General features: G+C 43.0%; 1 long non-coding RNA gene across 1 annotated transcript in view; it reads left to right on the top strand.

Moving 5' to 3' along the window:
• The window catches only part of LOC142071827 (uncharacterized), a 113,243-nt gene that overhangs the window by 3,102 nt on the left and 86,643 nt on the right, over window positions 1–23,498 (top strand). Inside the window, exon 2 of the long non-coding RNA XR_012668004.1 lies at window positions 7,591–7,699. This is a non-coding gene — a long non-coding RNA (uncharacterized LOC142071827). The remainder of the gene's footprint in view (window positions 1–7,590; window positions 7,700–23,498) is intronic.

Consider the following 23,498-nt stretch of genomic DNA (forward strand, 5'->3'; position numbering starts at 1 on the left):
CTATTTATGGCAGTGAGACCTGGGCAGGAAGTGGCTTTCTGGTCATGGAAAAAAAAAATGAGATTTTGCAAAAAATTTCCCATCCTGATTCAGGATGAAAAGTCAAAATCTCAAAGGTTTACGAACAAAAAAAGAATCTTTTTAAAAGATAATGTCAATCAAAATGTTTTGTTTTGATTATTTTGAAACTTAAGCATATGCTTAAGTGCTTTTTGGAGTCAGAGCTAAAGTGACTGGCCCAAGGTCATGCAGAGAGGTTGTAACAGAACTGGGAATTGAACCCATAGGCCCTGAGCCCTAAACTACAGCTAGTCAGAAAACGAGGGAGAGTGTCTGCAGAAAAAAAAGATTGAAAAAATAATTGATTTTCATCAACATTTTCCAAGGAAATCTTTTGACTTTTCAGAGAAAAAAAATGATTTTTTTTCAGTCAAAAGAGAGAAATTATTTGTACATTCTGCTATAGTGCCTCACAGGAGCTGTAGTTTGGATGCCCCATGCCCCCAGGCTGGGCTCTGTGGTCAGACTACATCTCTCATGATGCACCATCGTCTCCCTTCTTTCTGATATGCTGTGGTGAACCATGGGAGTCACTTGGTCATGGTGCACCATGGGATATGTAGTCGCTTTGGGAGCCCAGCCCACTGAGGAGAATGTGAGCATCTTCTTCTTCAATGCTTAGCCGAACAGTCAGCCGTAGTGACTGTTCGCCATTTGGTTTGTTCCTGCACAGCCACAAGGGCTTGACAGCCTGAGAGTCCAACATCGGAACAGACTTGATGAACCCTTCTAATAGCGGGTCTGCCTCTAGGCTGCCTCCACCCCTCAGTTGGTGGAAATTTATCCTGGATGTTACGAGCCACCCAGAGTATGGTATTTGCTGGAACATCTTTTGGCATTCTCACGACATGTCTGCAAAGCGTAAGGCGCCATCTGTGGACAATGGCCTCAGTAGTCTTTAGACCGCAGTGACCTTAAATATCTGCATTAAAGATTAAGTCTTTCCACTTTATGCCCAATATACGACTTTGGCATTTTGTGTGGAAAGCCTCCAACTTTGCCAGTCTGAGTGGCGTAGTGTCCATGTTTCACAGCCGTACAACAGTACCAGGACGATACAGCTCAACCAGATCCTGAACTTGGTTTTTGTGCTGAGATGATGTTGGTTCCATACTCATTGTAAACTACCCATGGCAAATGCTATGATAACAATCCGATGGAGAAGCTCCATTTGGGAGTTGGAGTCTGCGTCTACAGTTTCGTTATTCAAAGAGATTGGAGTCACGGGTGGACCTGGTCCTCAGATTTTGCAGCTTTGTCTTTGACCACGAAACATGGAGGCCAATCTTAGCCGTCTCGTCCTCCATTTGCTGGAGTGCCTTGGGAAACCTGTCAGGGCTCTGTACTAGAAGAATAACATCATCAGCGTGATTACGTCTGAGAGCGAGAGATCACCAATCTTAATACCTACAGACCTGACAGAATGCTGCATTATGAAATCCATTGCCCGACAAAAGAGTGCAGGGGCCAAGATGCAGCCCTCCCTGACACCAGACCCTGATTTAAAAGGTGCGGACATCCGATTCTCCAGACGTACATGGGCAGGGGTTCCATTATGCAGCTCTCGAATTGAGTCCAGCAGAGTGGTAGGGAGTATGACACTCTCAAATTAAAACATCTTTAACATACCATTGCAGCATTTCAGTGTCAAAACATTTTGGTTTTGGGGTGGGGGGTTGTTTTTTTACAATTTTTCTCCCAGAAAGCTGGCACTTTTTGCCAATAAAAAATATTTTTTAAAAAACCCAACTTTCCATAGGAAAATGGCTTTGATGGAAAATTTTCAACTAGCCTCACCCTAAATTAGCACTTTATTAAAAGGAAGGATGATGGTGTAGCTAATAGTTTCTTCCTTCACTTAAGAGCTCAATCCTTTTACAAGCACTCATTGATGTAATGTTTGAAGTGTGGTGAGGTTAAAGATAGCCACAGGGAGATTATAGAACTTGGCCAAAGTTGCACAAGGAGACTGTTGCACCAGATGAATAGAAATGAAGTTTCTATTCAGTCAGTGCAACAGGCAGCACAGTGGCATTTCCAAATGACCTTTTTCTCTGTTTTTGCCCCACATTTTTCAGTTTTTGCTATTCCACCAAAAAGTCAACAATTTCTGTAGAAAATTGGTGAAAACTAATTGATTTTTTCTTTTTTCCCATGGAAAACTTAGACAAAAAAACCCAAAAACTTCATTTCCTGACTAGTTGTACCTGAGACCTTCCATAGTAAATGCATGAGTGTCTACTGCTTGACTTAAAGGATTAAGGCTTCCAACTGCCACCTGTCGCAGGTTCACTAATAATGAGCTGCTAGGAAAGACGGAAAGACCCACCTCCTCTATTTGTGCTTTACAGAGCTATACTACGCCTGGGTCAAAATAGGGCCTTGCCCAAGACTTGAAATATGATCTTATTGACTTGTGTTATCTGAAGTGATTAAAACTATCAGACCTGACTGAGGTGGAGTTAAACCACAGAAATGAACTGATTTCTACAGTTCCTGCGTTCAGCAAATTACGGGCCATTTGGATGACGTACAGAGTCAATCCGTTTTAATAATTCTCTATGCCTGGCATGCAAATAAGTCACAAACCAAAGTATCACAAATACTGAGTTAAACCTTATATGTGTAAAGTACAGGATTGGTGTTGCATTCTTACATCTTAAGTTATAACCAAGCTGCAGGAAATACACATGCCATACTGAGTAAATTATAGAATACTTTATTTGGCTTGATGATGCCCAGAAAGCTAAAATAAACATGTCCTTAAAGTATTAGTAATTCATGTAATATGTTAATTACTCAGTGTGTAGTCATTACATTTCCAGTAGCACTCATTATTCTAACAGTACTGTGGTGTTTCGGTGGAATTATTTGACTCGTAGCTATGAGGATAGCATTTTGTAAGTTTATAAAGGCAGATTTTTCTCTGATTTGCATTGATTTTGTTTCATTTACCATTTTGCTGCTTAGATTCTTTATTTCCAAAGAGTCAACAATTATCAATTAGTTCAATCAAGAGCCAAACTAATAACACGGCTTCATTTGCTAACAAATCAATAAAGAAACTCAAAACCTTCCAAAATACAATAAAAAATAAGCAATTAAAGTATTTAGAGTCTCTGGAGCTCCTCATTCTTCGATATAATATTACACCAAATGGAAAACGTACTGTACAGTTAGAGAAAAAAGAATCCTTAGGAAGCTCAGTGTTGATTTTTGGCATTCAGCCTCAACATCTGAGGCTATGTCTACAGCTGTGCCGCTGTAATGTAGACACCACAATGATGGAAGGTGTTCTTCCATCGCTATAGTGAATCCACCTTTCCCAGAGATGGTAGCTAGATCAATGGAAGAATTCTTCCACTGACCTTCCACTGACCTACCCTGGAGTCTAGGTTGTTTTACTGTATCACGCAGGGGTGTGAAAAATTCATGTAGAGATGTAGCTAGGCCAACCTAACTTTCTCATGTAGACCAGCCCTTTCCTATGTGACCTTGGGCAAGTCATTTCAATCAGTTGGGGCTTCAATTTCCAGCTATATAATGGGGATGATCCAGTCCTAGATAAATCTTCTCCGTCTCCATATAAAACACTAATACTCGTCAGGTACTTCATACATACATGGTTGATGTAGGTTTACAAGGTGCATGGAAATCACTAATCCTATGGTCAGAGACTATACTTTTTTCCCCCTGCAGCTAATTCAACATATTCAAAATTGGACACTTTCTCAGTGTCACAAAACTTGATCAATTTTGTCACTCATTGTGGCATTGATACTATTGTTATATCTCACCAAGCTCATATGCATGTCTTCTAGGCCCCTAGGCTATGCACTCCCAACCAAAATATGGAGATTAAGTACCTCTCTGCTGTTCGATGCATCCTTTGTTAACTCCATCCAGCAGGAGTTAGAATTCTCCCTCCCCCTGCCCCCCCCAAAATGCCCCCATCGCTTCTTCAGCTGCCACACTTTGGAAGGCCTTAAAGCCTTCATCAGCGGTCGCATTATCTCTTATGCAACCTTTAAAAAGAAAAGTATTTAGAAAGAACATAGAATTGGTACCCTGGTGAAAGAAATTAAGGCCTTGGATATAGATTATGATTCTGCCTACTCCTCAGAGAAACTCGGAGCCCTGGTCAATCTACGATATGAAATCAACCAACTTCTATCCCAAAATTCTAAGTGCTTTATTCTGTTTGAAGCAAAACTACTGGGAATCTGGCAAAAGAGCTGGCAAACTGTTGGCATATAAACTTAAGCAAAAAGCTAAGAGAAATAAGATGGCTGCTGTTTGCGATAGCAGCAATAAATTATGTACAGCCCAATCAGATATAATAAACAATTTCAGCAGTTTTATTCAAAATTGGCTGATGAGGTAATCAGTAAAGATTCCCTAAATGGATTGTCTCTGCCACAGATCTCTGACTCTCAGAAGGAACTTTTAGATGCCTCTGTAGAAATCACAGAACTGACTCTGGGTATAAAAGAAATGAAGGTGAGAAAGATGTCTGGGGAAAACAGTTTCCCTATTGAATTTCCCGAAAAGTTCTCTGAAACTTTGACACGTAGATTATTGGATATGTTCAATGAGGCCAATAATGAGTAAACTCGCTTGCCTACTCTAAGAGAAGCTGTAATCTCAGTTATTCCTAAACCTGGGAAAGATCTTGCACTAGGTAGTAATTACAGGCCAATTTCTTTAATCAATTGTGATAAGATTTTAGCGAAAGCTCTTGCTATATGATTGGACAAAATTTTCTCACATGTTTGCATGTAAATCAGGTAGGCTTTCTTTGTAATAGACATGGCTTGAATAATTTGTGTCAGCTGGTTGATATTATTGCTGTTTTGACAGCTTCTAAAGAACCCTTAGCAGACACTTCTTTAGATGCCTTTGACGACATAGCCTGGGACTATTTTTTTTTATGTGTTAACAAAATTTGGATTCAATAAACAATTTATTACTTAAATTAAGCTCTTGTGCTCTAGCCTGATTTCCAGGGCAATTACAAAGGCTATTATCAGGGCTGCCCTTTCTCTTCTGTTTGATTTAGCTCTAGAACCTTTAGTCATTGGCCCACCATGATGCCGTGACTATGTTGATTTGCTCAGGTGGCAACCAGAACTCAAAATTATGCTGTATGCAGATGATGCTCTTGTATTAATATCTAAGCCTGAGGTCACCATTCCTAACATTATAACCACTATCAGCAAGTGTATACTCCTCTCAGGATATACAATTAAGTGGGGTAAATCAGGAATCCTAGGCATTAACAAATATGCCAACAAAGGTCTCTTCTCAGATTGGGACTTTCAATGGCAATCCTTTTACGTGAAATATTTAGGAATACCAATTCCCAATAATATTCAGGACATTCCTAAGATAAATGTAGAACCAATTGTTGCCCAAGTGGCTAGCAATTTGGGGAGATGGAGTTTGTTAACCCTCAGCTTGTGGGGTAAAATTAATATATTGAAAATGAATGTCTTTCCCAGACTTTTGTATGTCCTGAGGGGTCTTCCTATTTCTATTCCTCAAACTTATTTTAGAAATTCAATAATATTTTCAGAACGTTCCTTTAGGGTGCAGGTAAAAAACCTAGACTGGCCCTGAACAAATTACAGCTCCCCCTAGCTCTAGGGGGATTTCATTTTCAGATCAAATTATCAGATCTCTCTTTTGTTAAACCAGTCATCTTTGTGGCTGTTAGATCTGATGGCACAGACCGCATCTTGGATTCAGATTGAATGAGATCGGGTAAACCCTCTCCCGCTTTCAGGTATTGTAGGATCAAATATTATAGGTTTAATGGCTCCAGAACTCCCACAATAATGGCTGTGAGGCAAGCTTGGTCAAACTTGGCTGTGAGGCAAGCTTGGTCAAACTTGGCTAGAAAGTAATGCTGCCATACGTTCTCCCATGTAGAGGTGGTCCTATGGAGCAATCCTTTCCTTAAAATCTGTGGGAAACTTTCATGTAGAGAGATGGGATGTAGAGACAAATTTAGCTGTGACACAGTCATATTGACAATGACAAACCATTTATAGACCTTCAGCAACAATTTGGCTTGCCCTGCTCTGGAGCATGGAAATATCTATAGGTAAAGCATTTACTTACAAAATGCATTTGGACCAGAGGCACTGGGAGCTTCAGAACCTCCTGAACTTTAATTATTTTGGAGGAAACTTCCTGGATTTACTCAGCCAGCAGTAGCCTTTTACCATTTTCTGGCCCAGATAACTCTGCCAAAGATTGCTAATGTGAGAGTTGCTTGGAATGGAGGCTTGGCTCTCTGAGCCAATGGAATACAATCATATCTAATGTTAGAAAAGCAACTACAGACCTGAGAATATGGTTTATTCATGAAAAGACACGTTTTTTGAATATATTGGTCCTCACAGTGGTAATGGGCTTCATAAATGCTGACTGCTGTTGAAAAGGTAATTCTCTGGGTGCTACACTAGCTCATGTGTTTTCGGAGTGCCCTTGAATCAGGAATTTCTGATATGAGGTGGGTCAAAGATGAATGCTATGCTGCAGCCCTCACCCTGCCCGCCCGCCTTAAATTTCATTCTTGAATATATTCCCGAGACCTGGAGGTTACCTGGTAACAAGGCAGCTTGGTTCCAACTTGTAGCTTTGGTAGCTAAAAAAAAAAAAAAAAAATCCTGCATAAATGGAAAAGTCGATCCCCACCAAATGTTTGTTCCTGGCTCATTGATGTGGCTGCACTCACAGCTAACAAATATCTGGCATTCCTCAGAAAGGGAATAATGAAAAAATTCAAAGCAATTTGGGCTGACCTTTTAGAGGTCTCTGATTAATGTAGACCCTGAAGATGAAGCCGTGGTTTTGGTATATTTCTTGTATTTGGAAAAAATAATAAAGTTAGAAACTTTTTTAAGAAGTGGAGATGTTAACACTTCCTTTGTCTCTTCTAGAGTGTAAACACTTGGGGGCAGGGACCATCTCTCCCTATGGGTATGCCCAGAAGCGTTCTTGTGCTGAGCTGTGTATACTGCTGTAATATAATAATAAGAAAAAAGTTTTGTTTATACATGAGCATAGTTTGATATTGTCCCTCTCCTCCATAATCTGGGTTAACATTACTCCATGGCACCTGAGGCCTTTTCCTCAGACAGCGCTAATGGAGGTCGTATTATAAAATTGTTTATTGTGGGGTAAGATAGCCACCAGTGGCTTTCCTGTTCCTGCCCTCTTGAGTAGCAAGGATGCCATCACTAGGAGGTACTTTGGACTGTTACAAATTGTACATCCACAAATGGGGCATGTACTTGGCACTTCTAGAATCACAGGGCACTATAAGCTCTGAGAAAGATTATGGGGTGTGAGGGCAGGATTTAACCCACGTGCATGAGGAAGGGCATGAAAACAATTCAGAATGAAATAAAATGTTGTACTGAGCAAATTAATTCTCATGGGGCAGTAGCTTGGCTGAAAAGGGATGGATTTTCTAATGGATTCTGGATGTATTTATTATTTCTTATGATTTATGTTACCTAGAGGCCACCAGCTGAGACCAGGGGCCATTTTGCGGTGCTGTGCCTGAGAAGTTCATCCACATAGTGAGAGCCCTGAAGAGATCACGAGCTAAACAGACAGTGAGGGAAAAGTAAGTAGTATTGTGCCCATTTTAAAGATGAGGAGCTGACACCTAGGAAGAGTAAATGAGTTCCCCAAAGCTATCCAAGGAGTCTGTGGCAAAGCCGTGAATTGAACCTAGGTATGTTGAGCACCAGAACCCTGAGACCACCTTTCATGTGATGGGGTTAAAAGAGAGTATTATAGAAATGTCAACCTTCTTTCTCCTTTTAAAATGGCTTAAAGCAAAGCCTGTTGTCTGCTCATATAGCAAAACTAGTCAATAAATGCTGACAATAAATTGTGTGTTTAGAATGGAGAATTTAAAGAAACAAGCCAAAAACATCTCCTCCTCCCGTGTAATCTGAATAGAAAATACTGTCAAGAAGTCAGTAAAGAATAAAGGACAGCGCTGCAGTCAGACTAATGGAAAACTAATTGTGTATGTCCTCCCCAGTCATACACAGCCCCTGCTGGGCGCTGGGGAGAAACTGCTATTTTCACAAAGGATTTGATCTTACCTAGTGTTTAGTCTGCTTGGCAATGCATGCGAGCCCGTGGGAGCTGTGTGTGCTCAGCATACAACAAACCGGCTGAGCACTATGCCACTGTCATATTGGCAAGTGTGTCTCCTGGACAAACCAAACCAAAGTCAAAATTAAATACTTTAAAAATTTTACACAAGGGGGCATTTCGCCATGGTTTATTGAGGTAGTCTGTAAGTGCTGTAAGGCACACTGCAGTGCCTGTCTACTGTTTCAGCAGGGTCTTGCATGTGCTTTGGATTTGGGAAGAACTGCCCTGTTTGACATTGACATTCTTGTACTATCATGGCATGCAAAGAAGTCTCCGGGGAGCAACTTAGGGAACACGGCCATCGAGGTGTTTGGGTGCATACGTGTAAGGCAAAGCTCCTATTGATGTCAGTGGGATTGGAGTTAAGCTAACACATGATGACTCTGGGCATGTCTTCACTGCAATAAAACCCCCATGGCACTAAGTCTCAAAGCCTGGATCAATTGACTTGGGCTTGCGGGGTTTGGGTGGCTGGGCTAAAATTAGCAGTGTAGATATTTGAGCTCGAGCGGGTGCCCAGGCTTTGAGACCCACCCCCCTCGTGGGCTATCAGATCCTGGGCCCGAGCATCTATGCTGCAATGTTTAGCCCCACAGCCTGACCCCCACAAGCCGAGGCCAGCCACGGGTCTTTCATGACAATATAGAAGTACCCTCTGAAAACCTTTTGGGGCAGGAATTGTCCTTTTTTACAGAGCCCGGCATGCTGGTCCATGACTGGGGGGCACTCCTGGGTGCTGCAATAATACAAAGGATAGATAATAATTACAGTGTGCCACCAGTAACTCATAATAAGCAATTCCGAGAAAGACACTGGAGTTTTCCCCCTCAAAAATAAAAGGGGTTTGATGTCCTCAGCTGCCACACAATTAGCTTAAATGGTTGGTGCTTGCTAAAAATGAAGCATGAGTACTCGACCGGTTTTAGTATTCCCAGTTAGTATCAGTCTTACGGAAGCACTTGAGATAAAGGACTCATTGCACTAGTGCCAGGCACATTTGTAGTAAGAGATGGCCCCTTCTCCAAAGAGGGCATAACCTAAATAGACATGACAGACACTGGGTCTGAGGGGAAACAGCAGCACAAAGATGTGAAGAGATTTGGCCAAGGCCTCACACCAGGTCAGAGGCAGAACCAGGAACAGATGAAATCCTGGCCCCGCTGAAGTCAGTGGGCCAAAAGTTCACTCCCAGGCTCCAAATCTCAATCTAGGGCCCGAGCCACTGCCCACACTGCCTATCTGCCAACATGGTTTCTCAGATTAAGGTCTGATCTAAATTCCATTTAAGAAAATGACCCACATTTATTGCATTGGCCTTTGGATCAGGCCCCCCTGGGTGCTAGGCTAAGTGGGCTTGCATTGTACTTCCATTGCCTCTCTCTTACGTAGGAAACTTACAAAGGTTTCTAAGAGTAGGGGTTGAAAGAGGGTTGGGGTGTGCACTCTGGCCTATGACAGGAACAAATTGTGAGCGATGCCACAGGACACCCTCTCTGAGTCCAAAAGAGAGAGTATTGAAGGTTTATTATTTTCTACATCTTTGGCATGAGCTGGGTAATTAATAATGGTTTGTCCATTTGTCAGAATGATTAAGGTTGTTGACCACATGACTGTCACTTCTACGCGTGACCTGCAGAGTTCCCTTGAATAGCACTAGCTATCATTGCATTCGCTTTCAAGCTCTTTCATACCTATTATTTTCCCTGGGTTCTTCCAAATCCTAATATATATGTAAGCAGTGTCAGGATGAGCTCCACCCTGACATCTGGTGGTGAGGTGTGGCAAGTTGTGGAAAAGAACTTCAGGAGCCGATCTCATTTGCATAGGCACACCCACCCCGCCTAGAATGAGGCCATAGCTGCCCAAATGGTCATTTTGGCTGCTGTAGGATCCCCAGTGTCTCTGTTATTGGGACAGGAAGAATAAATTGTTATTACCCGGATTATGAGAACTGTGCTTGGAACTGTACTTGGCCTTTTGTTATGATGGAGGGACTCACCATCAACTAAGTAGCACTCACTAGGCAAGGGTCATGGGTTCCAAAACTCTGTGAATTGAGAGAGGTTAGGCACAAGTATTAATACTTGGTGGTATGGGCCCCTTGGTGGGGGCCTTATATGCTAATTGCACTTCCTCCTCTCTTCACTGTGGAATATCAGAGCTAATTTTGATTCTATTGGGAGTCTAGTTACAGGCTGCTGAGCTCACTTTAGGCTAATGGTGCACCAGCACCGAGGCTCCCCTACTACAAGCTGAATTCACCAAAGAGCTGAACTGACTCAGAGCTGTAATCACTGAGCGTTGTGTTAAGTAGTGGGGGAGCCTGAAGATATATTGTGGAGCAGTTTGTGGGATGGCTGGAGTGCCTTGTGGACAGGCTGGTGGAGCAGTTCATAGGATGGCGGGAGCTGCTTGTGGGATGCAGAGCAGTTCGTGAGATGGTGGGAGCCGCTTGTGGGATGCGGAGCGGTTTGTGGAATGGCGGGAGCTGCTTGTGGGCCGCAGAACCGAGTGAAGCAGTTTGTGGGGCGGCTGGTGGAGTGGAGCGAAGGCCTATGGAGCTGTGGGGCGGTCAGCTTCAGATCACGTAAGGTGCCCCTTACCTCTCCCCCCCCCCCGCCCCCGCATCTCCACCCAGGTTGGGAGGTAAAGCTCTGCAGATAAACTTTCAAACTCTGGGGCTGCCCTGACCAGGGACAGAGACTTTTAGGTCATTGGACTTTTGGGACTTTGGGTGATTTGGGGTTGCTGGACTCAAGAACCAGGTTCTTTCCCCAATTTGCTTGGAGTGGGTTTTTGCTCATGGGTTGTGTTATGAATCCTGTTGGTGGTGTTTCCCCAACATAACACCACATTGTTTCTCTCTGTTATTAAAAGGCTTTTTGCTACACTCAGACTATGTGCTTGCGAGAGGGGAAGTATTGCCTCTTGGAGGTGCCCAGCGGGGGTGGTATATATTTGTCCCAGGTCACTGGGTGGGGGCTTGAGCCGGTTTGCATTGTGTTATTGGAATGGATCCCCTAGATATTGAACCCGGCCCTTGTTGCTGCCAACTCTGGCGGGCAGAAGGGTTACATATATTTTAGTTTGATTTCCGAAAGTAAAATGGATAGAATGATCCTAACTGGGCAGCAACATCATTTACAGTTTTTTTTCCCCCCTCAAATTGGGAGATTGGACTAAAAATCACCATATGTATTTGCCCTTTGCATTTTCAGCTTTTAAGGTTCAGGTTTTCAAGCTTTCCTGTGCAACCAGGCAGGCTAGAAATGTACTTTAAAACAATAAATAAACCCCAGTGCTGAGATTTTTCTCTCAAATAATCACCTGACCCCAGGAGCTGGGGCTTTAAGCAAAATACCAAATGTCCAGAGACTTGTGATAAAACTGTGAGTTGGAAAGACTGAATAAGTGCTGGTCTGCTTCCCATTAGTTGCACTGTTTAAGAACAAACAAAACCTTTTAAATTGTTTTATTGTTCATGAGAAAAAAATATAATTTCACAACATCCCTCTGTTTTGCAGACTAACATTTAATTATTGTATTATGTGTTGTTCGTATTCATTACAAAAGTGCTTAATAATAACTTCTGTATATTGAATAATGACAGGTTTCAGCGTAGCAGCTGTGTGCCACAAGTACTCATTTTCTTTTTGTATATTGAATATATTTCTATTTTTGTGCTATTGGTTTTCATGCATTTCCATTGGTTCTTCTCGTTTGCTTTTTTCCCCCATGTTGACTATTAACAGTCAGTACATATTAAAAGTTGAAGCAGTGCTTAATATTCTCAGGGACCCCTGGCATTTTCTTTATTAAAAGATTTTTCTGTGCATTGCATTGCAATTCTTTGCATTTTTTTTTTTTAAATCCAGATGTCTGTATATTTTGGAAAGTAGCTGAAGTAAAAGCTTTCAGAGAAGCTGTTAATAAAGGATTGCTTTCTTTTGCTGAATCTGTACAGGGAGTAAATTTTTAATGACTCATTAGCAAAGCTAATAGTTATGAAAACCATTAGAGTATGAGTCCATTATTTAGTTTCCTTTTGCGGTACAACTACTGCACCATACATCACAGTGTTTTTGTTTCTGTTTGTGCTTCCAATAAAAAGCCTTTGGCTTAAATATGCTTCCATTGGAATCAATTGCTAAGGTCCCTATTCAGTCACATATAGTACTTAAGTATGGTCTTCGCAATTCAGCAAAGCACTAAGGGAGAGATTTTTCGAAAGCATTGGAGGGATATAGAAACATCAGTCTCATTGGAAATCACAAGGGGACAGATTTCCAAAGGAACTTAAGTGTCTAAAGATGCAGTTAGGTGCCTAGTGGAATTTTCAAAAGTGTCTGAGCAGGTTAGACACCTAACTCCTATTGATTTCATTGTAAATTAGGGTGACTTCCTGGCCATTTTTGAAAATTCCAGTAGGGGTAGGTATTTGCATATCTAGGCACTTAAATACTTCTGAAAATCTGGGCTGGCTACCTTTCCTGCATTTGATAACATTTTGCACATGATCCTGCATGGGGCTGAATATGAAGAGCTTTGGACTGGAAGCCATTTGCAGCACATTACAAGAACTTTATTGAGCCTCCTAGCATATATCCATTGCTGCATTTACTTCTGTGCCAATGGTAACTCGTAACTATCTTCATGCCTTCAGATTCAGTTCTGATCGCCACAATTCAGTAAGGATTTTGGTAAATTAACGAGGGTTCAGAGAAGAGACACGGGAATGATTAAAAGATTGGAAAACCTGCCTTTGAGCTCTGGGTATCTATCACTCTATTTAGTTAACAAAGATAAGTGACTTGATCACAGTCCATAAGTACCTAGATGGGGAACAAATATTTGATAATGCTTCAGTCTAGCAGGCAAAGGTGTAACAATCCAGTGGCTGGAAGTTGAAGTTAGACAAGGTCAGACTGGAAATCAATCGTACATTTTTTAACAGTGAGAGTAATTAACCATTGGAGCAATTTACTAAGAGTCATGGTGGATTCTCCATCACTGGCAATTTTTTAAAATCAAGATTGTATTTATTTTCTACAAGATGCTCTAGCTCAAAATGGATTATTTTGGGGAAGTACTCCTCATCTGGAGTACTGTGTCCAGTTTTGGGCCCCACACTTCAAGAAGGGTGTGGATAAATTGGAGAGAGTCCAGCGAAGGGCAACAAAAATGATTAGGGGTCTGGAACACATGACTTATGAGGAGAGGCTGAGGGAGCTGGGATTGTTTAGCCTGCAGAAGAGAAGAATGAGGGGGGATTTGATAGCCGCTTTCAACTACCTGAAAGGGGGTTCCAAAGAGGATGGCTCTAGACTGTTCTCAATGGTAGCAGATGACAGAACGAGGAGTAATGGTCTCAAGCTGCAGTGGGGGAGGTTTAGATTGGATATTAGGAAAAACTTTTTCACTAAGAGGGTGGTGAAACACTGGAATGCGTTACCTAGGGAGGTGGTAGAATCTCCTTCCTTAGAGGTTTTTAAGGTCAGGCTTGACAAAGCCCTGGCTGGGATGATTTAACTGGGAATTGGTCCTGCTTCGAGCAGGGGGTTGGACTAGATGACCTTCTGGGGTCCCTTCCGACCCTTATATTCTATGATTCTATGATGCTAAGTTCTATGGCCTGTGTTATACAGGAGGTCAGACCAAATGATCACATTAGTCACCTCAAATGGATTAAACCATCTACAACCATTGGGTGCTGTTTACCTCTTTCTCAAGTGTCCATGTAGTCCATTGCTTACTGAGCAAAGAGCACTTACAGTAAATGTTGGCAATCATGTGTCTTTCTTGTGAACTACATCATTAAATCCATTGTCAAGTACTGCCCTGGGGTGGTTTGTGAGCAAAAAAGCGTGGGTTCAGAGGTGGGTGACAAGAACTATTAGTGGCATGGAAAAAGGGCCCAGAGAGATGGGAAACTTTAGGACTGTATACCTTAGAGAAGAGGCAAATAAGAGTGGATACGCTTGAGTTTACAAAATGTTGACTAGCACAGAAAAGGTGGACCAGGAACTTCTATTCTCCCTGCATCAATATAAAAACGAGGAGGCATTCAGTGGAAAGGAAAGGTGCAAATTTACAGCAGGTAACAGGAAATTCCCATTGACTTCATTGGGAGCAGGAGTTACGACTCAATGAGGTCAATACAACTAATACAAAATCATGAAGGGTATGATTTTAGTTGATGAGCTCATCATTGATGGGATCAGGCCCAAGTTACCTGATAACTTGTTTTTAGTAGCAAATACTTACCTTTTTGCCGTCAGCTCTAGTTTTTATCATGTGTTTAGAAGCAGCATCACCCAGTGTGTAGGCGCTGGCCAGAATTTCAAGAGACTGGAATCAACTTCTTGCTCTGCCAGTGACCTTGGGCAACTTGCTTCACCTCACTGTGCTTCTGTTTCTCCTCCATCTTTTGGGTAACTTGTCTGTCCTTTGGAGCAGGGACTGTGTCACACTCAATGTCTCTGTATGTCTCTCAATGTCTAGCCTGATCTCAGTTGGGGGCCTCTAGGCCCTACTGAATTTGTAACAGAACCTTGGTTGTATTTTCTTTACTAGCTGTCCTGTCTCTCCTTCACTGCACGCAGCTTCCTTTGTTTTAATATTCCTAGTGCAGTGTGTCGCCTTGACATGCATCACCTTGTTCGTCTGCATCCATGGCAGTGTGGCTACTATTATGCTAGAGATGTTTACAGATGCGAGGTGCTTTTACCCAGCCAGAGAGACCCTAAAACATGCTCAAGCTTGATTCTTTGTAGGACTAAATCCTGCTGTAAATAATGGCACATTGTACTGCTAAGAGAAATTAATCTGGAAGGCTTTCTTTCATGGTACTTGGGGGCATCAAGGTCTTATAAAACCTGTAAATAGAAATTTGTAAGAGATGATACATCTACTTGTTCTTACTCACTGATAATAGAAATGTGTTTCCACTGCTGCAGGCGAATTATCTGACCTGTCAGTTACACACTATACTCTATTAACCACTGTGTTTAGGCTGTAATCCGTTCAGTGCCTTTGTTCTCCTTTTGTTATATGTACATGGGGAATGTCCTCGCTCAATGCATAGGTGTAAGGTCCTTTTGTGCTAATGGAAATAACACATGGCTACATTAATGCAAAAGGCAGACATCATCTGAGGTCCTTTAATCTCTGTTCTCCCTCCAGGAGCAACAGGGGAATAGATGTGTTTAGTCCACAGACTCCTCTTAGAAAAAAGAGGGAAAGAGTGGTCACTTTCGAGATCTGAAATCAGTTTCTGGCTCTGCTACAAACTTCCTATGGGAGCTTGAGCAAGTCACTTAATCTCCTGCACTTCAGTTCCCCTCCGTCAAAGGAGATCAGCGTATTTCCCTTGTTTAGTTAGACGATAAGCGCTCTAGGGCTCTGTAGGTTTTTGGTACAGTGCTTGGACCTAAGGGGTCTCCGTTTCAGTGGGGCATCTAAGCGTTGCTGTGACATAATGAGAACGGCTCCATCTCAGGAAAGTCTGCATGAGTTTTCATGACTCAAGATGGGGTCCCTTGTGCGGAAGGGGATGTCTACACGGCCGTCGGGATGAGATCCCAGCTCGAGAAGACACACCTGAGCTAGCATTGGGGGTGGCTACATCTAAAGAGCTACAGAGACACCGCTGCACCTCTGTAGCTGCCCTGCTCTAGCGCATCCCTGCAGGCGCTGCCTGCACAGGTGTGGGGGATTCTCCCGTTGCTGTAGTTAATCCACCTCCCCAAGACGCGGCAGCTAGCAGTAGCGCTGTCTACACCAGGGGCTGGGGCGGGATAGCTGGGGCTGGGTCCATGTTCACACCCCGCAGAGACCTAGCTGTACGGATGCAAATCCCTAGTGTGGACAAGACCTAAGATCTAGCTAGCCTGAGTGGCAGAGCAGGGAAGCTATGGAAGCACAAGCTTCAGTCTGAGCCACACAAACCCACCTGGAACCACGGGTAATTCTCATGGGGTTCGCCCATCTGCAGCGTGCATTGCTGCCGCTTCACTGCTCCAGCACAGGAGCTAGCTGGGTTAAAGCTAGCCCACGGATGTCTACTCAAGCTGCCATTGCGTCTCGCGGTTGCAGTATAGACATGGCCTAAGAATGCAGGACTGCTCAGGAATGTGTCTAACTATTCACCCTGCGTTTAGGTGGGCTTTGTTGTTGTCCTCTAAGGGCAATTCTAAGAAATGGGCAATTTTTAAGTCACAGGATTCATAGCGACAGGTTTCAGAGTAAGAGCCGTGTTAGTCTGTATTCGCAAAAAGAAAAGGAGGACTTGTGGCACCTTAGAGACTAACCAATTTATTTGAGCATGAGCTTTCGTGAGCTACAGCTCACTTCATCGGATGCATACTGTGGAAAGTGTAGAAGATCTTTTTATATACACACAAAGCATGAAAAAATAGCTCCCCTCACCCCACTCTCCTGCTGGTAATAGCTTATCTCAAGTGATCACTCTCCTTACAATGTGTATGATAATAAAGGTGGGCCATTTCCAGCACAAATCCAGGGTTTAACAAGAACATCTGGGGGGGGGGGTAGGAAAAAACAAGGGGAAATAGGTTACCTTGCATAATGACTTAGCCACTCCCAGTCTCTGTTCAAGCCTAAATTAATTGTATCCAATTTGCAAATTAATTCCAATTCAGCAGTCTCTCGCTGGAGTCTGGATTTGAAGTTTTTTTTGTTGTAATATCGCAACTTTCATGTCTGTAATCGCATGACCAGAGAGATTGAAGTGTTCTCCGACTGGTTTATGAATGTTATAGTTCTTGACATCTGAATTGTGTCCATTTATTCTTTTACGTAGAGACTGTCCAGTTTGACCAATGTACATGGCAGAGGGGCATTGCTGGCACATGATGGCATATATCACATTGGTGGATGTGCAGGTGAACAAGCCTCTGATAGTGTGGTTGATGTTATTAGGCCCTGTGATGGTTTCCCCTGAATAGATATGTGGGCACAGTTGGCAACGGGCTTTGTTGCAAGGATAGGTTCCTGGGTTAGTGGTTCTGTTGTGTGGTATGTGGTTGCTGGTGAGTATTTGCTTCAGGTTGGGGGGCTGTCTGTAGGCAAGGACTGGCCTGTCTCCCAAGATTTGTGAGAGTGTTGGGTCATCCTTCAGGATAGGTTGTAGATCCTTAATAATGCGTTGGAGGGGTTTTAGTTGGGGGCTGAAAGTGACGGCTAGTGGCGTTCTGTTACTTTCTTTGTTAGGCCTGTCCTGTAGTAGGTTACTTTTGGGAACTCTTCTGGCTCTATCAATCTGTTTCTTCACTTCCGCAGGTGGGTATTGTAGTTGTAAGAATGCTTGATAGAGATCTTGTAGGTGTTTGTCTCTGTCTGAGGGGTTGGAGCAAATGCGGTTGTATTGCAGAGCTTGGCTGTAGACAATGGACCGTGTGGTTTGGTCAGGGTGAAAGCTGGAGGCATGTAGGTAGGAATAGCGGTCAGTAGGTTTCCGGTATAGGGTGGTGTTTATGTGACCATCGTTTATTAGCACTGTAGTGTCCAGGAAGTGGATCTCTTGTGTGGACTGGACCAGGCTGAGGTTGATGGTGGGATGGAAATTGTTGAAATCATGGTGGAATTCCTCAAGGGCTTCTTTTCCATGGGTCCAGATGATGAAGATGTCATCAACATAGCGCAAGTAGAGTAGGGGCGTTAGGGGATGAGACTGGGAGTCGCTAAGTCATTATGCAAGGTAACCTATTTCCCCTTGTTTTTTCCTACCCCCCCCCCCCCGACGTTCTTGTTAAACCCTGAATTTGTGCTGGAAATGGCCCACCTTGATTATCATACACATTGTAAGGAGAGTGGTCACTTTAGATAAGCTATTACCAACAGGAGAGTGGGTGAGTGGGTTTGTGTGGGGGGGGGTGGGGAGGGGTAGCTCACGAAAGCTTATGCTCAAATAAATTGGTTAGTCTCTAAGGTGCCACAAGTACTCCTTTTCTTTTAGGATTCATAGCAAACTGGGTCCAATTGGTGCTATTTAATCCTTGGCCTGCAATAAGGGCCAAAGCATCCCAGGGAGAGCTTGGGCCAAACATTATCTCAGAGAGGGTGTATCCCCTTAGTACACCTTGTCAGTCGGTGGTCAGTGTGGAACGAAGTTAGGCAATGGCCCCGTCTTATTCTGCTTGCCCTCCCAGGTTCATTTAGGATGATGCTCACTCTTGAGGGTGCATGGAGTAGTTACTGTGCTCCTTGAGTGCAGGCCTGACCCTGGGGCAATTAAGTGGGAGGAGCCTCCTTCACATTGTCTCCTGATACCTGGACCAGTCATCCACCATGTAGCTTAAAGTTGCTTTGGCCTTATTTGCAAGTGTATCATATTGCAAACTCATGTTTAATTTTCTCTTCTCTATCACCCCCAGTGTCTCTGTCACTCTGCCTTCACTCTCCCACTTTCCATCTCACTGGTTGAAAAAAATGCTTCAAACTTTCATCCTGATTTTTCATCAAAAATTGGCAATTTCCTAATTTGCAACCAGCTCTCATACTTCAGATCACTTTCCTGTGCATTTATTGAACTGGCTTGGATATTTCCACAATGAATCTTATCGGATTGTTGTGTTTTCTCTCTGAGCTCACTGATGTTCTCAGTTCCCCCCAATTTAGTATAGTGTCCACCGGTTTATGTGCTGTTTACTCCTTCCTGCAGATCAGCAATGAAGATAGCTCAGTAAGGTTGCACCTGGCTTGAGTGCAATAGAATTGTTAGGTACTGTGTCCTGTTAAAAACCTGTCCCGAAGTGTGTTGCTGGATTGAGGCTGGATTGATTCCAGAGTTAACACAGGAAAGTAGTATCAGGAATCAGGGTCTGCAGCAGAGCTAATCTCAGGGCAACCTCATCTGTACAGCTAGTTTGCAGCAGGCCGCCTGACTGGCAGTGCTTCTTGATTGGCTGGAGAGGCCAGCAAGGGGGCTCAGCGGACTGGCTCTTAAACTAGCAGGAGATTGCTGGTTGCTCAGTGCTCATGCCCACCCATGGCTGTCCTACATTACCTTGTTCCTGTTGCTCCTGCCTTGCCTCTGTCCTGTCCCCCCTCAGAACCCCTCTTTTCCTGCTACCCTGCTTGCTCCAGTTCCTACCTTCTGGCTTGGTCCTTGGCTCCTGCTTCAGACTACTGACTCCAGAACTGGCACTAGTCCTTGGTACCCGACACCTGCTCTGACCACTAGGCTAGACCACCCTTGTCCCAGTCACCTGACGAAAAAGCGTTTGAGTAGGTTAGTTTAAAGTTGGTCAACTTCTTAGTACACTAGGGTCTCGGGCCCTGATATGTTTGGGACTGTTGCAGCACAGGTTGGGAGACAATTCCTGCCTTCAAGAGCTTAAAATCTAGGGAACCAGAGATGAAATGGCTTACCGAATGCCACACAGTAAAGCCGGAAAGAGAACCCAGCCCTTCTGAGGGGCAGTCTGTTGCCTTAGCCATTAGACCATGCAGCTTCTCCAGCTGCACTGGAAACTCATACAATGTACGCATTCTGCATTAACCAGAGAGAGACTAAAACACGTATGGAAAACAATTTTTGAAAAGGAACCTGTTTAACATGCACTCCTTGTTACTGGCCATTTCATTCCAGGGGAAATTCAACATGCCGTGTCCTCTCATAAAACATCAATGAACCATGCAGTAGTCTAAAGATCCTGTGTAGCGATGTGAGAAATGGTTGGCATGCAAACTAAAATGAATTGTTAATGTTGGCACATTCAGCATTCCAGTATTTTTAAGGGTAATTATTGTTGCTGTATGGATTCTAGCTGGTAATTCCCAGTCTTAATTATCTTGCATTTAGTTACAGCAAATGGGTCACTAATTCTTTAAATGTAAATAAATTAGCATGAGCATGTGCTTAATGGGCTCGTTCATATTTTCCTTTGCACCAACACTGGAAATTATTCTCCTGTAACTAAGCACCTCCGTATTTTGTGGCTGTTTATTTATCTCTCCTTCTCCTTTTGAAAGTAACATAGTCAAGATAAATTATTGGGCATCTTTTAGGTACTTGAGTGATGAATGTGGTAGCTATTTCCATGCCATTATTTCGCTGTACAGGGCATTTTGTCTTTGTTTGGGGAGGGGGCAGATGAATGAAGTGCAAATGTTAACTACATATTAAACAAACTTGATTTATTCTGAAATGTAATAAAGCTCAGGGATGAGATTGCCTCATAAAGAAATGTCCTTGGTCTAGAAATGTCTGATGAATCAAATACCCCTAATCTAAACCCACCTTTACTTACTGGGTTCAGTAAACAGTTTGTCTGCACCCAAGAAACACACATTTTGTTTTTCAGCATAACACTCAAAATGTATTTCTCTAAATGTCATGTATCACTACTGGTCATCATCACGGCGACATGGGGTTTGATAACAAATTGATGTGATGTTGATATCACGAGCTTTGCAAAATCTTGTCATGGGTTAGGTTACTCCTTCCTGAAACTGATGGGTGTGAATGCACCCTTTGTTTAAGACAGCTGAAAGAGACAGTTAAGGGAACCTACCTAAAACAAGGCAGAACAGAGTTTGCCCAGAAACTAGTACTGTGTGGGTGGAGGGTTCCATGGGATACCACAGTTTTTTTAGGGCGGGCGGGGGAGGGGGCTGTGCGTGTATAAAAGACAAGCTGGAGGGCAGACAAACTGAGAGAGACTTAGGGAAGGCAAAAGATCCAAGCAGCATCCTGTAAGCATGGTGTGACCCTGAAAGAAATCTTCAGAGGGGCTGGGGGGTGCTGACTGAAAGAAGCTTGGGCCCATAAGCAAATTACTACCTTTGTCTTTGATTTAGAGATGCAAAACTTTGTGCACTCCTTATAAATCAACAAGGTTACACCAAGGGAAATACAAGACTCCATCATCAATTTCTACTCTCAGCTGAAATATTCTACAAGGTCCCATACATTCACTCACCGTTTGGGTTGAAAAGGGGTAAGATTATAAGTCCTGTACACCGTATTGTTTGTTGTATTGCTCAGTGATTGCATTTACTTGCCAGGCTTTTCTTTGTTAATAACTTAGCTTTCACTTATCATTAAAAATATGAGAGCCCTCAGTTGTGACAGAGACATACACCAACTTCACTGGGAATTGCATATGTCCTAAATAATGGTTTGTTTTTTTATTATTATTATTATTATTTAAGACACCATGGTCCCCATTCTGCCTTGGATTGACCTAGCAGCAATTCCCATTTAAACCAGTGGGAGTTCCAGTCATTTAACTAAGAGCAGACTTGTCCCAAAGTGTTCAACTGACCTGTTGTTGGCAGGGTAGCAGCCCAAGAGCCTTGTCCTTTGGAAAAACTAGATTTGTGGGTCCTCTTTGCACTGTTAACAAAGGGAAAACTTGGGGCTTTTTTCTGCCTCGGTGAGCTTCCTCCACTGGTAGCAACGGTGAAGTATAGAGCAGGGAAAACACAGGTGTACTTTCCGATATGTCAGCCAAACCTTCGGAGGAAGAAAGAAGCCAGGTGTGGGCAATGGATGCTTGTGTGTGGACTAAGGTGTGGTCCTCATGATACACATGCTACCCATAACAGGGTTCAAAAAAGAACTAGATAAATTCATGGAGCACAGGCCCATTAGTCACTATTAGCCAGGATGGGCAGGGATGGTGTCCCTAGCCTCTGTTTGCCAGAAGCTGGGAATGAGCGACAGAGGATGGATCACTTGAGGACTTCCTGTTCTGTTCATTGCCTCTGAATCACCTGGCATTGGCCACTGTCAGAAGACAGGATACTGGGCTAGATGGACCATTGGTCTGATCCAGTAGGACCGTTCTTATATTCTTATGTCAGAGGCCTTAAATGCTACTGATAGGCAAAAGACATTTGGTAGCTGCTCAGTGGTACTCTAATGCGGGATCAGGTTCTTCTGTTCTCTTTCTTTGCTCATCACTTTGTTTCTTATGTTCATATCCCAAACCTGGGCTGGGTGGGACCTGCCATTGTGAAGCAAGCCTTACAACATCCCTGTGAGGCAGGTAGTATTATAACCCCTTTACCGATGAGGAGACAGAGCTACCAAGTCAGTTGTCTAAAGTTACATGCACAGCAAGTCAATGCCGTGGCCAGGAATAGAAAGTTGGTGTTATGACTCCCAGGCCTTGCTGGAACCAGCAGGCCAAACTATTGCTTTCTAGGTGATCTTTACCAAGATTTTCCAAAATATTAATGGCTGAAGTTTGGCTCCTAAATCCATTTTAGGCACCTGAATAAATGGTCTCACTCAAAAGTACTTAGTTCCCAGCAGCTCTAGTTGATTTCAAAGCATTCCAAAATATTGTGGAAAGCAATGAAAGACAATGGGACAACATTTTCACGTAGTCTGGTTTTCAGCAAAGCTGATTGAGTTCAATGGAAGATGTGTGTAATCAACACCTTTGAAAACAAGGTCAGATATTTAGTTGGTTAACTTCACAGATCCACATTTGAAAGGTCCTAACAATTCACAAGATCCTGTAGTTTTTTATATATTCTGAACTCCCATTAACTTCAGTTATGCAAATACATTGGCTGCAGGATTGGAAAAATATTCATTTATAATAGATTTCTAATAATACCCCTTTTGCTCTGGGTGGTTAGCCAAGATTTGGGGTATTGTAGGTTGCTTCTGTTAGAAGGAAAAATTGATGATGAAGCCAGGTATTCTTTCCATAAATCTTCTTTATTTATAAAGAAAGTACACAAAATCCTGTTTTCCTGATCACAGTAGGAATCAAGTAACAGGAGGCAGTTTCCCTGTTCAATTTCCCAAGCCTCTTTTTATAGCCAGCACTTTGCCCAAAAAGCTCTCTCTTGCTTAACTTTCTCTCACATTCCACATGCCTCTCTGGCTGCTGTTGGCTTTCTTCTGACTTCTCTGTCTGCTTCTGAGGTGTCTCTGCCATCTCTGTGCACACATATGCACAGCTCCACCAAAAGAGTGCCCAGCCCTCTGCATTTGCATTCAGCCCCCATTGAACCCCTCCACTCACCTAGCTCAGTGCCAGACCAGTCTTGCACGTGGCCTGTGTTTGGGGCAGTGATGCCTATTGTCTCAGCTATCTTATTCCTTAAAGCAGCTTAATTGCTTCTTACCTTTATCCTGAATGAAGGGCAGCTGTATGCTCAACAATTTCAACAAGATTTCAGCCAACCCCTAGCATAACATTTATTATGTGTTTATACAGTGCCCAGTATATTGTCATGCTACTGTGTACTTACAATAATCCATGATAAGA

The sequence above is a fragment of the Caretta caretta genome, chromosome 4 (assembly GCF_965140235.1).
Source record: "Caretta caretta isolate rCarCar2 chromosome 4, rCarCar1.hap1, whole genome shotgun sequence".
In the NCBI taxonomy this organism is placed as follows: Eukaryota; Metazoa; Chordata; order Testudines; family Cheloniidae; genus Caretta; species Caretta caretta.